Here is an 11859-nt window from a genome sequence, read left to right as displayed (position 1 = left end):
AATCTTCAAAGAATCCTGAAAGTCTTCCTAAGTTGGCTTCTCCTGCAATACCCTGGTTCTTCAGCATGAAAACAAAGCCTAACCTCCCTCTTGGGAAAAGTCCGTGAGGGCCCTTTCTGGAGCTGACTGTGCCCTGTGGCTCCACAGGGGTTGCTGGAGGGAGCGGGGCTGCCCAGCCAGGAGCCCTGTTCTCCACCAGCCTCCTGGCTCCTCGGCAGGGAGAGCAGCTCCGGTGCGGTCCTGGCTGACACCCCATTGCCAGCTCCCGCTGTCAGCGGGATGCACAACAGGAGATAGATACAACACGGCCACCTCACTGTTCCTGACACCCAGTCCCCGCTCTGTGCCATAGATACAAGGGGCACCCTTATATCCAGAACCCAGAGCAGGGCTGTGCTCTATAGCTGGGAAAAGGGCTTCAGGCTTCTCAGACTCAAGGTCTGAAACAAGTGTATGCCTTAAAATGCACATCTTTGTTTAAGCCTGGAGCTCTGTGTTTATGGAGTGTTAGGGCAAATGTTCTGACATTTGTCTGTGGTTTTCTATTGCTCTTGAAATCATGCCAAGTTTGAAAAGATATCTTTCCAGCTCTCCTTCTTCACCATATACAGCGATCGATGCTGGTGTGCACACATGCACACTCCTAAGATTGCATGAAGAGTTGGTCACGAGGAGTGATATGTTATGGTCCTGCAAGCACGGTGCCTGCACACACAAAATGGCTTCACTTCCACGTTATCTCCTGCAGTTTTCCCTGCACCCTGTCTGTAACCTAATCAAACAGGCTTAGCAGCTGGTGAGTGGGCGCCTTGCCTGTCAAAGACATGGGTATGAATATCAGCAGTCAGCAAGCCATCACGTTAGCTATTGGCACAAAATGTAATCAGTGAGGGTAGACACCCCTCCCAAAAATAAACCCATTGCTGTCCACAGAAGCCACATGAACCCCTGGTTGGCTGAAACGGTTTGGGAAAAGAAAGAAGTTGAAGAGTGGCTGGGCTGAAAGTAATGTATGCAGGATGCTGCAATGGATGAAAGGAAGAGGTGTTTTAGAAGTCTTCATGCAAGCGTTTCTGACCAATGTCCAGTCAAAAATAGTTCATCTGCAGTAGCCATACATCTATGGAGTGGGTCAGGTAGCACAAATACTAGCAGATCTTTCTGGGTTGTCTGCTGATTTTGCCAAAGATTTGAATGTACTCCTGAATGGAACAAGACAGAAAATGGGGGGTTTCCTGCAGAAATCTTATAGATTCCCAAAATGTCACCCTAGCCTACAAACCTAACAGTCACCAAGCCCTGAAAGTTTATAATTATTTATGCAAAATGGAGCATCTAGAGAAGCCAAGAGCCTGGTACTTAAATCACTCAGCAGAGGGCTGGGGAAAGAAAAGAAAAGGCTGGGATTCAGGCCACCAACACAAGGGTGGGCCTGGCCCAAAGTCTGTTTGGTCTTTCTTGTGTGGAAGAAAGATCAGATTTGTCAGAGCTATTAGCTCTCTTTGGACCCTGCTCAGAGACATTTCCAGTCCAAGGCTAAGCTCAATTTTCAGAATTCCCAGTTCTTGCCAGGCTGAAGGGAAATGTGGCTCTAATCAGCCTATCCTCTTTCACCAGGCCTGGGACTGGCCACAGGTTGAACTGCTGGTGAAATCTGAAGGGACCCTCTGGACCTGTGAGGCGAGCACAGAAGCAACAGTGGGAAATGGAAAAATTCCCACCGACTTTACTGAGCTTTGGATCTGGGCTTGAACAACAATGTTTTATTTTGGATGTTCTTACTGTCCTCTGAATGGCTTATTTTCATTCTTTTTTAAGGCCCAATAGCTGATGGCACCAAAATTCAGGCTGAATTATTTGGGGTTTAATGAAGGAGCAGGGTTGCTGCCATGACCTTCCCATGCGCATCTGGATTAATCTTTCTCTCTTGCAAAAATCGACTGGAAACAAAGCTCCCTCCCATGTGGCACTGACCTATGCAGAGCAGGCCAGTTCGGGGCTGTTTTGTGTGTTGGCTTTTTTAGGATCAGAGCCTTTCTTTTTTTCTCTGCTTCTACATGCAGAGCTTCCCCTTGGTGACTGGAGGTGTGTATGTGGAGCAGGGACACCTGCCTTCACTGGCGTGGCAGGCGACTTGTGAAGGTGACCTCTTCAGAAGCATCTTTCTGTCCTTCCCAGAATGGGGGCTGGCTCAGTTTGGGCTTGTGTTCTGGCTCTGCCCTCCGTAAGCATGGAGCTACAAATGGCTGGATAAAAGCCGAGTGCGTGGTTTTGCACCGTGACAGGCTGAGGTGAAGGGAACTAAGGAGTTGCTCCCGAGTCAGAGAGATGTGATTCCTGCAGTCCTGCTACATAGCCCCTTTCATGGCAGTGCCCTTTTAGAGTCCTTTAATCTGGTTATTCTGCTCGGCTGAAGTCCTTTAGCCACCAAACTTGCAGCGCTGAGGCTGCGGTGCTGTGAGAGGATCCTGTGCCTCATTGTTCCTACATGTGAACTGGGATAAGACCACAAACACCTGTCAGATCTCCGCTGCTGTCGGATTATTCACAGCAACTCCATTGTTAGATGGATTTTGTTGTTGTTTATGGACATTTCAGAACCTGATCCAGGTTCTTCAAATGGCTCTGGTGTTCCTGGATGTTTGGCCAAACACATTTTTGCCAGCAATGACTTGTAGACTGGTCTCTCGCTTTCTGTGATGCCTGTCAGAAAATTTGGGCAGCCGCAGGATGTGGCTTTTGTTGATCAAGACACCGATGCTTGAGCCTGAGAGCCTGCTCTGTTCAAATGCCCTCCGGTAGTACTGGCAACTTGAGTGCTGTTGCACACAGTACAGCAAGGGGTTTCCCCCCTTTTTGGGTGGTAACCATGCATGAGTGGGTACGTGCTGGGGCATACAGCAGTGTGTGGTCACAGCGCAGCGACGTCTGGTCTGTAGTGTGTTCCCGTGCTTAAATGTTGAAGAGTTATGAAGAGAATGCAGAGTTCAAAAGAAATCGAATTAGGCTTTTAGTTCTTGTTCATTTCTGGAAAATCTGAAGTACGTTAAATGGTATTAATACTGTGCCCATATTGCAGTTGCTGTTCAAATCGGCTTTATGGACTGAGCCTCTTAACATGGAGTTAGGATAGATTAGCAGCATCGTCACCCATTTTATAGACAAGGAAAGAGAAACACAGCAGCATACACATGATCATGCAAGATCGGGAAGTCAAAGCCAGGTCTTCTGCTTCCTTGATGCCATGCTACACAAAGCTGTCACTGAGTTCAGTTTATTAAATCAGAAGCAAAAGAACAGTGTGCTACTAATAACGCGGTTACACAAGGGATACCAACATGCTGTGTAGATTTTGTGATGGATGGATTCCTGTTTTAATCATCTTTTATAGCCCCAACATATACAATATGCCTTTGTGAGTACTAAAGGGGGAAATCAAGTCATAAAGAATTGAGACTTCAGGCAGGGGGGCACAAAGCCCAGCCTAGTGCCCACAAAGAGACCATTAGCAGTGGTGCAGTTGCACGTTGAACACGTCCAGTGCTAAAATGGGACTGGCAGGTGAGAAGAAAGGAACATAAAGTAGGATATTTGTGAAAGAATTATGAAGCACTCTTAGATGGAGGATCCAAGCAAGAGAGTTTTTAGAAGAAGCTCCTGTAGAAGTTTGTAGAAGCAGCGTGCAGGTAGATTCTTTGCCTCTGTCTTGCTGGATGATGGGGAATGGATCAAGCTGTGGGGCAGTCTTTTTTCTCCATTACATAGGTGTCGATCTTATTGCTGCTAAGGTCAGCCCACAGCAGAGGTAAATGACTGAATTCTAATCTGCAAATATGAAAAGTGAAGAATATGGGCAGGTCTTCAGTGGAAGTAAAGTCTATTGTAGGAAAGATCATTTATAAATATCATGGATAACTGATGCTATTCAAAAGTACTGGTTTGTTTCCAAATTAACCAACACATAACTAGACCTACTCTTTTCTCATTTAAATTCATTCTTTTTTTATCTTGGTTTGGATCCAGAGGCTTGATCTACTGTTTCTTATCCAACACTCCTGTTGAATCCATATGGATCAATTATCATTATCGAGAGCATCAGGTTGGTCCTAAAGAGAACCTCTCGTGCCTGAAAAATGACTCCTGGAAACAGCCTCCTCAGACTGCAGGATTTTTCTAGCCTGGATGGACCACCTCTGTGCAGTGGGGATGCTGGAAACACAGAGGGGTGTTTGAATACCAAAAGTTTTTTTTTAGTTTGACCATCTCTGTTTTCATAGATGTTTGGAGAATGAATGCACTTTGCACAAGTGCCTGAGTCCCTGGGAACTGATGAATACTACAAAGTAAAGGACTGTTCCTGGCGGAAACCCAGTAATCTGTTCGCATTAGACCGGCCTAGTATGTGTCTGTAGCACTGCTGACAGTGCCTTTCATGTCTGGGCAACTGGGGAGACTTTATGGGGCAGAAAAACATAGATTTAACCCATAGGAAATACTAGAACCCAACCGCATATGATTGTTTCCATAAAGAATCCTATTTGTATTTGTTACTGCCCTTGAACGTACCATGACCTGAACACCTTCTTTACCCTCCTGGGCAGTGTCAATACAGTCTTTGCAGAGCAGCCTCCAATGGTTCCTGGTACCAAGACACCCTATTTCTGCATGCAGATGTATAAGGCGCCAGGAGATGGTCCTGCAAATTCATGCTTTATTTGATCCTAAAGCTCCCTTGCTGCACACATCCAAGCCCAGTAAAGCACTGGTGACAGGTGGATAGACAAATGGCCCTTGTTCTCTTCTCTTAGTTTTTTTTAGGGGTGCTGAGTAGGGAAGATAGAGCCCAAAAGTGAGAGTGACAATAGACTAACTCAAAATGTAGCAGGCTTTGGGGCTGTGAACTGAAGAAGTTCAGTAACAGCATGTGATAGACTACATTGGTGGTACATGAAACGAGAAGCAAAGCATGGAGATACTTTGATGTACTACCAAAGCCTTGCAAAACCTTCCCTGCTGAGTTAGAGGAGAGTTTTAATTTGGTGCGTCTAGTCAATGGCATCAGCCCAGTGTCATGAAGCAAGAAGGAGTCCAGAACAGTGGCTTCTCTTTTCATTTTTACCCATGTGATTAGGAATTATGCCACTGAAGTCAGCAAGACAAGTGAATCTGCATAGGCAGAATGAAATTCAGAGTGCATAAGATGCATTTGAAAAAATTTGGCTCTGCTTTGGCTGAAATAATGTGAAGGAAGAGCATAGTAAATTAATAACCAACGCTAGAAAGGAAAATAGAAAAGGAAGTTAAAAGAAACGAGAGCTCTAAGTATTTTCTTGCACTAAGATGACATAAATATATACAGACTTAATTAGGAGAAGGTTACTTGAAATCTCAAAGCCAGCTATCAGCTTCTCACTTTCTCACAGTATTTTGTTACAGCCTACTATAAGAAAGGCATTTAATTAAAACAGATTTATTCATCCAATCATGCAGGCATTACAATGAGACACTGTTTCCAGAACTTGTGTCTTTTTGTTCAACTTAATAGAAAGTAATAATATCACGGAAAAGGTATCTGCCATGTTAATAGGCAATATTCATCCCTTGTACCTTAGCATTGGATTGTTCTGTGTCTTTGCCCTGAGCCTAGCAGGCTGCAGACATACTAGGAGATTTAGTCCCGCATTATATGTGTGTAAAGGGAGGATTTTCCCCGAGATGTTTTCAGTTGCAATGCCGTAGTTGCTTGTATTGCTTACTGAGACTTCTCTGTGTGCCCTAAGGATTTGCAGTCCTATGCTAATGTAATACATAAAGTAGAGTCACCTTGACTTCACATTTATCAGCTTATGCAAGTGCTAACCTTTTACTGCACTGCAACAGAAATGTCATTCCTTTTCAGCCTTGAGATGACAAACAAACAGCTTCATTGTCAATAACACATTTAGGAGGTGGGCTGGCTGGCGCAATGGCTTTGGGAGCGTAGTTCTTGTCAAACACTGCACAAACCAGAGTGGGCAGTCTTGGTTCTTTCCCCAAGGAGGGATGATGTTGGTTTCTTTGTTTTGAGTGGTTTCACCTTTTTCAGGCTTTAAGGAAGGCATACTTGAGGTATGCTGAACATTTCATGCCAGCTTTCTACTCACTGTCTGTGGCATTATCTGGTGTGGTGTTTGCGCTTGTTTTGGGGCAGCTCAGACTGTAGGATCCTCAGCATCCCTCGAGCTATCACTGCCCCTCATGTTCTTTTATAGAAAGCTGAAGTCCAGAATGAAATTTGAGAAACATATGGATAGCATTTGACTTTTTCAACCTGAAATGTCAGCCAAGTAACATTTGTGGAACCAGTATAGCCAGACACCAGGGAATAGTCGCTGTGTAACAGCCTGGACTGTCCTGCTAAGCATTTACAAGGAGTCTCAGTAGCTCACCTGAAATATAGGGGAATTCTTGGAGGAGTCCAGCTTCTTCCACCCGGACCCCTCACTTCTGGAGCTCCCCTTGAAGGTGATGCATGGTATCTTGGCTAAGTCAGTAGAAGTTTGGGACAGGTATTAGTATTAACATGATATGTTGAGCAGGTTTGTTGGCTTCAGAGGGTGTCAGACTGACCGAGTGGGACACTGCGTGCTTTACCTGACCTAGCACGTTCAGCGCGAGCTTGAGTGCTGCTGTCATTAAAAGCACCACAGAAAACCCAAAGCACAAATAAAGGCAAACTGGGCAATAATCCTCACAGGAAAAACAAAAACAAAACCAAAACCAAAAACTATTTCAGGGCCCAGAATATACCCTTAGCAAAACATTTTGATTTTGCCAAGGAAAAGAAATCATCCATGACTGAGCGAGAATGGACTGTTCTGTGACACCTTGGGAATGAAAGAAAATCCAGAATACTAGGAGGAAAAAAAAAGACTTGAGGTAGAAAAGCATCTGCAACTTGGAATCCCTCCAAATTGCACTCTCTGAATAAATGCCCCTTGGAGCCCCAAGGCCTGGCCTTGGGGAAAGGTGCAGGGACTGCAGTGCCTTCTTTCCCATTGCAAGAGCGTGTGGGCAGGAGGCAGGCAGGGACCACGGGGGCAAAGAGAACAACAGTGAGATGCCAGCACAGGGTGTGATGCACAACAGTGTGCCAGGGTCAGTTGGGTCAGCACCAAGCAGTACCTTTAATTATTTTAAGGTAGAGTGTGGAGCAAAAGCAGGGCAGAGGGAAGAGCTGTAGTCACTGTGATAATATGGGTAGAGCCTAGGGCTTATAGCCCTCCTCCCCTTCATCATTCATCCTCCCCATGGCAATATAGAGGCAACCAGTGGGGAAAGGAAACAATCTGTGTGTTCAAGTAACTAACTTCTAACAAACACAGAAGTGCTTGGATTCATCCAGAGGGGACACTTACTAAGCTGACATGGAATAAATTAATTGCAGAAGACTTTAAGTGTGTCTTTTAGGAGACAGGAAAAATTCCTGGGTGCATAGGATTGAACTGAGAAATTTAAGAGATGCACCAGTTCTCACTTCAGCTGAAGCATGCCTCTTGCAAGGAGAAAGGCTGACAAAGGAGCGGATGACTTCCTTGCCCTGGGAACTCTAGGATAAGCAGTGGCAGCAGCATCCCTTGCTCATTGTGGGGAGAAAGGTAGTACTTGTGCTAACATAGATAGAGCCAAACAGGTGAATAGCTAATTTTGCCACTACCTAAAATCAGGGAACCCTTTGTGGGTGTGGCTGATGCCCTATAGTTTTCCATGCTTGTGTGTGCCTGTCTGAAAGCTGGAGAATATGTACGTGGCTCTTCGGCTCAGCATCTGCAGGCTGCTACACAGGAGAACGATATTCCTGGTTGTCAGAGGTGCTTCCTGGTAGTAAGGTCCATAGTACTGTGTTTTGATCAGAAATCTGTAAAGATGGACCTGAACTGTAGCTCTGAAAGAAGCTCTGGAAGGAAGGAGCCAGACCTGGTGGGCCAAAGGTATGCAAACAAAAAAGGAAGTAGCGAGCAACTGGCCTAATGCATTTTAGTCAAAACTGAAAAGAGGTCTTCACTGACAGCAAAATCCAGCTAAAAAAGAAAATGCAAAAAAAAGAGAGTGCTGGAGGGCACAGGAAAGTTGGTGCTGAATCTAGCTTCCCAATTGAGAGGTGAGCTGTGCAAAGCTATTTGATGGACAGGGGATGAAAATCTGAGAGAAACAGGGACTGAAGAAGCTCAGGAAAGATAGCTATGCTACAAGTACTGCAACATTAAACAAAAAGATACTTCTGGTCCATCGTGGCGCTTCAGAACATAGTGCCTAGGAAATGTAACCTCAGTACATTGAGAAGAATTTGGCCTTAGTTCATAAGTTAAAAAAATTCATTGTTTTATTTATTTTTTTCATGCGTGTGCTAGCTGAAACTAGCTACTAAATACAAACCCATCCCTTTATTGTAGTTTCAGAAAAGGACCTGAAAAATGAGAAGGTCTTGAGAAAATTGTGGACCTGAATACTTTCGGTGAAGCCAAATTAAGTCCTGTATGTAATTAAGCCAGTAGGGATACAGAGTTATTCTAAAGACTCAAAGAATTAATTTTAGATTTGTGACAACGTACCCCCAAGCAAAATCAAGCTCAGGATTTTAATCAATCATGCAGTCCATCTAGGAACAGCTCAGAAATTGAGGAAAGTCCCAGTTTTCCCTTGCAATGATGCATGTAACATATCACGTCTTCCATGGATACTCTTTTTGCAGTCATTTTTGCTATTCTGTTATGAAAGGTTGATTGTGGGTAATAAAATTTAATGGATGGTGTTCAAGAATGCTAACAGCTAATTAGATGAACAAAAAAATGGGTAAAACTAACCGTAGAGCTTGAAATTATAGAACTGTACATGGTCATTATGCCCATGCTCATTGAAAGTGTAAGTGAAAAAAATCCCCAGGTCTTCATTTAAGATCTTTGCCAGTTGTTTGTTATACAAGCTGGGTTTAGCCTTTTCGGTCTGTGTTTTAATCAGACACTTTATCTGCTTTATGTGTCTGGAAACAACAGTGCTGACAGTATCTTGAAAATGAGAGCTGTGCAGTGAAAGAAAGTTATCAAAGCTGGGAGGAAGGCAAAAAAATTAATTCTAGAAATAGAATACATTCCTGTTACAGCAACCAAGACCAGGGCCTCTTAGTGGCCTTACTTGTAGCCACCAGTGATGCCATATACTCTTAAAACCAAGTGAGAGAAGCAAAGAGGAGTGCAGATCTGAAAAACTGCTTGACCAAAAGTGCACCAGAAAGGCGGTGGAAAAATCCTCAGTTTGCCGTGTCACTGGGATGTGGCTGTCAGATAGATCAAATGCTGCTGCTAAAACTCCCAGCTAGAATAATGATTTCTTTTCAACCCCAGAGAAGCTCTCAGGCACCTCAAGGATTTTATTCACACTTTATTTTTGCCACATTTTATGGAGTATACTTTATAACAGGCAGACCTGATTCTTGTGAGAACCAGCAGATCCTTCACATAACTGACATGAGAAGCCAATGTCAGAGCAGATCTGGGGACTAATCTCATTTCCCAAACATTAATTCTGCTTGTTTTGCCGTAGACCTGATGATCTGTGAGAAACTCAGCTGACACAGTTATGCTGGGTCTGCAGTCCCGGAGGTCGTCCCCAGCCCTCCCGACAGTTTTGAAGGTTTGCAGAAAGCTAAGCCTTAGGTAGCTAGACAGTGGGGACCTTAGCTTGGTACTCATTTCTTCAGTCAATGTCAGAAGACCTGCTCCTCTGGAAATAACTCTCAGAAGGGAGGATTACATTGTGAACACTGTGTTCACAGTAGGAGGTAGTTCGGAGTCCAGGGCTGGCGTCAGACTGAGCAAGCAAAAGGTGGAATTGGGTCTCCAGTCTCTACTCATTAAAGTACCATATACCAGGTGAAACAGCGTCCAAGTGACGTCTGACATCTCGCGTGGTCCCTCCAGCAGCTTGTGTAGTTATTGAAATTCTCTGTGTTCCCTGTGTTTCAATGAACACCTTCAGCATAGCTTCCTTTCTGTCCACTTGTACAAATTTTGTTCATGCAGCCCCTTTTAGGTGGGGCAAAATAGGTGATGGTGTCTTCAAACATCACCCAAGCAGGGAGGTAGGAAGGGTAAATAATGCAAACCGGTAACTTTCCAACTCCTCTCTTGTATAAGGACTAGAGTTGCAATCGGCATTTATACGTTGATGATCGTGCTCCAGAATTAGCCCCTCACTGAGATGGATGGGGCTGTTCAAACCTCTTAGAGCCTTTTATTCCTTTCCTAGGCTCTCTGCTAACTCCTGTAGCTGTCTAAGCATCAGATACCCACATTTTCAGAGTTTCTTCACAGCCATGGTAGGTGGAAGCTTTCAGATAAGAAATCAAGAGGGGCGAACAAGCAAGAGGAAGCCAAAAGAAAATGAGGATTTGAGAGAACAGTGCTTGTCAGAAGAGACTAGCAGTGCATCATCACCATGTATCTGCTGCTCCAGTGCCTTGTTCTAGTGAAAACAGCAGTAGGGAAAACAGCTGTGCTACCCTGAAGCCTTACTTTCCTCTACAGTTGTCCACACGTAGTTCAGCCGTCAGTCCGTGGTTAAGGTGTGAGCCTGGAGTGGAAGGAGGTTCTTTGCTGGCCCCAGACTTCCTATCAAAAGTTGCTAGTGTCTCCTGCTTTTTTTAATTAGAAAATGGGAGCGATGATAACTTTCTGTTTTGCAGGGAGCCCTAACCAGGCATGCTAGTAGGCAAGGATTTGCAGGAGGAGAGCCCTCAGGCCCAGGGCTTTAAAGAAAAAGGAAAGAAATTTGAAAATAGCCCATCTGGTAGTATACACGCTGTTTGTTTCTGTCTATAGCCGCAGTTGTGACTGTGCTTAAATAAAGTTGTCTACTGTGTAACATATTTTTCTCAGCTGATTTTAAGCACTGCATGGCAGTAATAGAGGTGTCTTGCAGTAGAGAAGCTTCAGCAGGCCTTGGCTGTAAGTAGGCATGTATAGAAATGCATTTCTCCTCTGCCAAAAGTGGTGTTAAATTGGTGGCTGTTCTATCTGATTGAGTCAAAGGGATCCTCTCACGCTACACGTGAACAAGGGTGTATGATATCTAGCTGGCATGATTTAATGGACTTACAAAACTGTCTTCATGGAGAATACCTACTGATGCTTCTGCCCTGTCTTGACTGAGTGATAACACCCTTTTAGTTTTATAAAGAGCAGAGCCGGCAGTCCTTAAAGTGTGCGGGTGTGAGTCAGTGTACAAAATGGCACCGTTGCCCTGACTTGCCTGGTACCAGAGCAGAGCACAAAGACACCCCTTGCTGCATGGACCATGCTGGGCTTTTTCCAGCCAGGAAAGGGCTTACAGAGAAGGTGGTGCCGTGGCCTGCAGAGAAGGTCTGGCATGCCCAGATCAAGCAGCTGTAGTACTGCCAAGTCCATGGGCTCCATTTCTCCCCTCTCCACCCCATACCTCAGATCTGCAAACTGGCTAAAAGTTAATGAGATTTTTAAACCTAGAGAATTTGGGACACTTTCTGTCTGGTTTCTGCATCAATGAAGTTCACTCAGTGACTCACTCTTTACTTCACATGCTAGAGGCTAGAAACTTTTTTTTTTTTCCCCCAGAACACATTCTCATGTAATTATTGAACTCCCAAAGCTCAGGGCTGAAAATAAACCCCAGCAAATGTGGCTAGACTCCCAAGGAAGTGACAAGCATGGCATGACTGTAATCTAGTCTAGTCGTGCAGACTGTGAACAGTTATGGAGAGCGCACAACCCTGGGGAAAACTGCTCTCCTAGGGTGAAACAGCTCCTTGATATGCTGCTAAAAGTAATACTGCTTACATGGCCTTCT

The sequence above is a fragment of the Cariama cristata genome, unplaced genomic scaffold (assembly GCF_000690535.1).
Source record: "Cariama cristata isolate BGI_N322 unplaced genomic scaffold, ASM69053v1 scaffold9716, whole genome shotgun sequence".
Lineage (NCBI taxonomy): Eukaryota > Metazoa > Chordata > Aves > Cariamiformes > Cariamidae > Cariama > Cariama cristata.
This window is presented reverse-complemented; position numbering follows the sequence as displayed.